Source organism: Stenella coeruleoalba (assembly GCF_951394435.1).
Source record: "Stenella coeruleoalba genome assembly, contig: scaffold_374, whole genome shotgun sequence".
NCBI lineage: Eukaryota > Metazoa > Chordata > Mammalia > Artiodactyla > Delphinidae > Stenella > Stenella coeruleoalba.
This window is the reverse complement of record NW_027646205.1, coordinates 106,481-111,804: the sequence shown is the minus strand read 5'-3', so window position 1 is coordinate 111,804 and position 5,324 is coordinate 106,481.

Sequence of the window (5,324 nt, the reverse complement as noted above, 5' to 3'; positions counted from 1 at the left end):
AGGTTAAAGGCGCTGACTCTCCAAGTGGGGAGAGTGTTAGTAAAGCGTCTGGAATGTTGCACCCGAGTACCAGGGGAGGAAAACTGAGACATATTTGAACACGTCTCCCGTTCACATGGTTGATCATACTTGGGTTCCACATGCATGTTTTAGCTGAAGGAAGAATACCTTAAACCTGGGGAGTTGAGACCCGTGTAAAGGGTACCATGCAATATCACTTCAAAGGGTCTTCATTTGCTCACCGAACCTCTCCAATCCTATCACTGCTGCGTTTATGCCCCTGTACACATGCTTGATTCTCTTTTGGAGACATAGCAATCCATAGGTTTTACGATACTTACTAGTCAGGTACATTCTTAGGCGTTTAATATGCGGTGTTGAGTCCATTTCGTTGAGCAAGGAGTAGCTCTTGTCTATTCCATATTTGACTTAAGGAACTTTATCTGTGCTCATTTCAATCTCTGGTTTTATGCAGCACCCCAACTCACCTTTCCCCTTAAGCAAGCATAAGTTGGTTTTCTAAATTTGAGACCCTGTTCTGTTCTGTAATTCAGTTCCTGTGTAGCCAAGTTTCCATTCCGTGTATTACTGATATCTTATGATGTTTCTTTTTCTGTGTGACTTATTTCAGTTAGATTCATCGTACCTGAATCCACTCATTGTGCTGCTAAGGGCCTGATGACACAGATTTCATTGCTGAGTGATATTGCTTTGTAAGTAAATACCACAACTTCTTTATCCATTTTTCACTTTCTGCGATGTTGAACTTGTACTGTAAACGAGGTTCTTGTAAACAGAGCCGTTCCAAACTTTGGGGTGGCTGTGTCTTTTTGATTTTAATTTCCCTAAGCTATAGGACCATAAGTGGAAGTGCCCTAGGTTCTGTTGCTTTGTTTTTTAGATGTTTCGGGAAACACCATACACTTCTCCCGAGTGGTTGTTGGCAATTTACATCCCGCCCATCAGCATAACAAGGCTCCCAGTTCTCCATGGCCTGTCCTGCCTTTCTGGATTTTACACTTTTTTCAGATGGCCCTTTTGACCGGGGGGAAGTGAGACTTCATTGTAGTGCAGATTTCCTTTGCAAGCTTGCTTGGTTGGCCAAAAAGGGCGTATGCGTTTTTTCCTGAATATATTCAGGATAAAACGCATACGCCCTTTTTGGCCAAGTGCATCATTGTGGACGTTCTGCCTCTTTTCCTATGCTTGAAATGCAATTCCAGTGTACCTTCTGAAATCGGTTTCCTGCAATTCTGCCCCGCTTTCAAGTCCTCTTGGCAGCCTTACTTCAGTATATTTTTGGACGATAGCTGTCATTTATAACTCTGCAGGTTTGTGAATTACAGTGAGCCTGAGCTCCTTTCTTCAACTCGCTTTCTTGTGACCTGGCCGCAACACCGCAGGATGGCTTCAGGCCCTAATCTGGTTCCGGCACGGCACGCTGAGCCTTTGGTTAATTCCTCTTCCTGCTGGGAAATGAGAGTTAAATTTGCCCGTCCAGACACCTCCAGCTAGTCTCTCATTGGTTCTCGCTATTCCTGTTCATCTTCCGCAGAAATTGCAAACTGGGCCAAACAGGAGGTTAAAGGGACTGACTCTCCAAGTCGGGAGAGTGTTAGTAAAGCGTCTGGAATGTTGCACCCGAGTACCAGGGTACGAAAACTGAGACATATTTGAACACGTCTCCCGATCACATGGTTGATCATACTCTAGGTTCCACATGCATGTTTTAGCTGAAGGAAGAATACCTTAAACCTGGAGAGTTGAGACCCGTGGAATGGGTACCATGCAATATGACTTCAAAGGGTCTTCATTTGCTCACCGAACCTCTCCAATCCTATCACTGCTGCGTTTATGCCCCTGTACACACGCTTGATTCTCTTTTGGAGACATAGCAATCCATAGGTTTTAAGATACTTACTAGTCAGGTACATTCTTAGGCGTTTAATATGGGGTTTTGAGTCCATTTCGTTGAGCAAGGAGTAGCTCTTGTCTATTCCATATTTGGCTTAAGGAACTTTATCTGTGCTCATTTCAATCTCTGGTTTTATGCAGCACCCCAACTCACCTTTACCCTTAAGCAAGCATAAGTTGGTTTTCTAAATTTGAGACCCTGTTCTGTTCTGTAATTCAGTTCCTGTGTAGCCAAGTTTACATTCCGTGTATTACTGATATCTTATGATGTTTCTTTTTCTGTGTGACTTATTTCAGTTAGAATCATCATACCTGAATCCACTCATTGTGCTGCTAAGAGCCTGATGACACAGATTTCATTGCTGAGTGATATTGCTTTGTAAGTAAATACCACAACTTCTTTATCCATTTTTCACTTTCTGCGATGTTGAACTTGTACTGTAAACGAGGTTCTTGTAAACAGAGGCGTCCCAAACATTGGGGTGGCTGTGTCTTTTTGATTTTAAATTCCCTAAGCTATAGGACCATAAGTGGAAGTGCCCTAGGCTGTGCTGCTTTGTTTTTTAGATGTTTCAGGAAACACCATACACTTCTCCCAAGTGGTTGTTGGCAATTTACATCCCGCCCTTCAGCATAACAAGGCTCCCAGTTCTCCATGGCCTGTCCTGCCTTTCTGGATTTTACACTTTTTTCAGATGGCCCTTTTGACCGGGGGGAAGTGAGACTTCATTGTAGTGCACATTTCCTTTGCAAGCTTGCTTGGTTGGCCAAAAAGGGCGTATGCGTTTTTTCCTGAATATATTCAGGAAAAAACGCATACGCCCTTTTTGGCCAAGTGCATCATTGTGGACGTTCTGCCTCTTTTCCTATGCTTTCAATGCAATTCCAGTCTACCTCCTGAAATCAGTTTCCTGCAATTCTGCCCCGCTTTCAAGTCCTCTTGGCAGCCTTACTTCAGTCTATTTTTGGACGATAGCTGTCATTTATAACTCTGCAGGTTTGTGAATTACAGTGCCCCTGAGCTCCTTTCTTCAACTCGTTTTCTTGTGAGCTGGCTGCAACACCGCTGGATGGCTTCAGGCCCTAATCTGGTTCCGGCACGGCATGCTGAGCCTTTGGTTATTTCCTCTTTCTGGTGGGAAATGAGAGTTAAATTTGCCCGTCCAGAGACCTCCAGCTAGTCTCTCATTGGTTCTCCCTATTCCTGTTCATCTTCCGCAGAAATTGCAAACGGGGCCAAACAGGAGGTTAAAGGTGCTGACTCTCCAAGTGGGGAGAGTGTTAGTAAAGCGTCTGGAATGTTGCACCCGAGTACCAGGGGAGGAAAACTGAGACATATTTGAACACGTCTCCCGTTCACACGGTTGATCATACTCTGGGTTCCACATGCATGTTTTAGCTGAAGGAAGAATACCTTAAACCTGGAGAGTTGAGACCCGTGTAATGGGTACCATGCAATATGACTTAAAAGGGTCTTCATTTGCTCACCGAACCTCTCCAATCCTATCACTGCTGCATTTATGCCCCTGTACACATGCTTGATTCTCTTTCGGAGACATAGCAATCCATAGGTTTTAAGATACTTACTAGTCAGGTACATTCTTTGGCATTTAATATGGGGTGTTGAGTCCATTTCGTTGAGCAAGGAGTAGCTCTTGTCTATTCCATATTTGGCTTAAGGAACTTTATCTGTGCTCATTTCAATCTCTGGTTTTATGCAGCACCCCAACTCACCTTTCCCCTTAAGCAAGCATAAGTTGGTTTTCTAAATTTGAGACCCTGTTCTGTTTTGGAATGCAGTTCCTGTGTAGCCAAGTTTACATTCCGTGTATTACTGATATCTTATGATGTTTCTTTTTCTGTGTGACTTATTTCAGTTAGAATCATCGTACCTGAATCCACTCATTATGCTGCTACGGGCCTGATGACATAGATTTCATTGCTGAGTGATACTGCATTGTACGTAAGTACCACAAGTTCTTTATCCATTTTTCACTTTCTGTGATATTGAACTTGTACGGTAAACGAGGTTCTTGTAAACGGAGGCGTCCCAAACTTTGGGGTGGCTGTGTCTTTTTGATTTTAATTTCCCTAAGCTATAGGACCATAAGTGGAAGTGCCCTAGGCTCTGTTGCTTTGTTTCTTAGATGTTTCAGGAAACACCATACACTTCTCCTGAGTGTCTGTTGGCAATTTACATCCCGCCCATCAGCATAACAAGGCTCCCAGTTCTCCATGGCCTGTCCTGCCTTTCTGGATTTTACACTTTTTTCAGATGCCCCTTTTAACCGGGGAGAAGTGAGACTTCATTGTAGTGCAGATTTCCTTTGCAAGTTTGCTTGGTTGGCCAAAAAGGGCATATGCGTTTTTTCCTGAATATATTCAGGAAAAAACGCATACGCCCTTTTTGGCCAAGTGCATCATTGTGGACGTTCTGCCTCTTTTCCTATGCTTTCAATGCAATTCCAGTCTACCTCCTGAAATCGGTTTCCTGCAATTCTGCCCCGCTTTCAAGTCCTCTTGGCAGCCTTACTTCAGTCTATTTTTGGACGATAGCTGTCATTTATAACTCTGCAGGTTTGTGAATTACAGTGCCCCTGAGCTCCTTTCTTCAACTCGCTTTCTTGTGACCTGGCCACAACACCGCAGGATGTCTTCAGGCCCTAATCTGGTTCTGGCACGGCACGCTGAGCCTTTGGTTAATTCCTCTTCCTGGTGGGAAATGAGAGTTAAATTTGCCCATCCAGACACCTCCGGGTAGTCTCTCATTGATTCTCGCTATTCCTGTTCATCTTCCGCAGAAATTGCAAACTGGGCCAAACAGGAGGTTAAAGGGACTGACTCTCCAAGTGGGGAGAGTGTTAGTAAAGCGTCTGGAATGTTGCACCCGAGTACCAGGGTCCGAAAACTGAGACATATTTGAACACGTCTCCCGATCACATGGTTGATCATACTCTAGGTTCCACATGCATGTTTTAGCTGAAGGAAGAATACCTTAAACCTGGGTTGTTGAAACCCGTGGAATGGGTACCATGCAATATGACTTCAAAGGGTCTTCATTTGCTCACGAACCTCTCCAGTCCTATCACTGCTGCGTTTATGCCCCTGTACACATGCTTGATTCTCTTTCGGAGACATAGCAATCCATAGGTTTTAAGATACTTACTAGTCAGGTACATTCTTAGGCGTTTAATATGCGGTGTTGAGTCCATTTCGTTGAGCAAGGACTAGCTCTTGTCTATTCCATATTGGGCTTAAGGAACTTTATCTGTGCTCATTTCAGTCTCTGGTTTTATGCAGCACCCCAACTCACCTTTCCGCTTAAGCAAGCATAAGTTGGTTTTCTAAATTTGAGACCCTGTTCTGTTCTGTAATTCAGTTCCTGTGTAGCCAAGTTTACATTCCGTGTA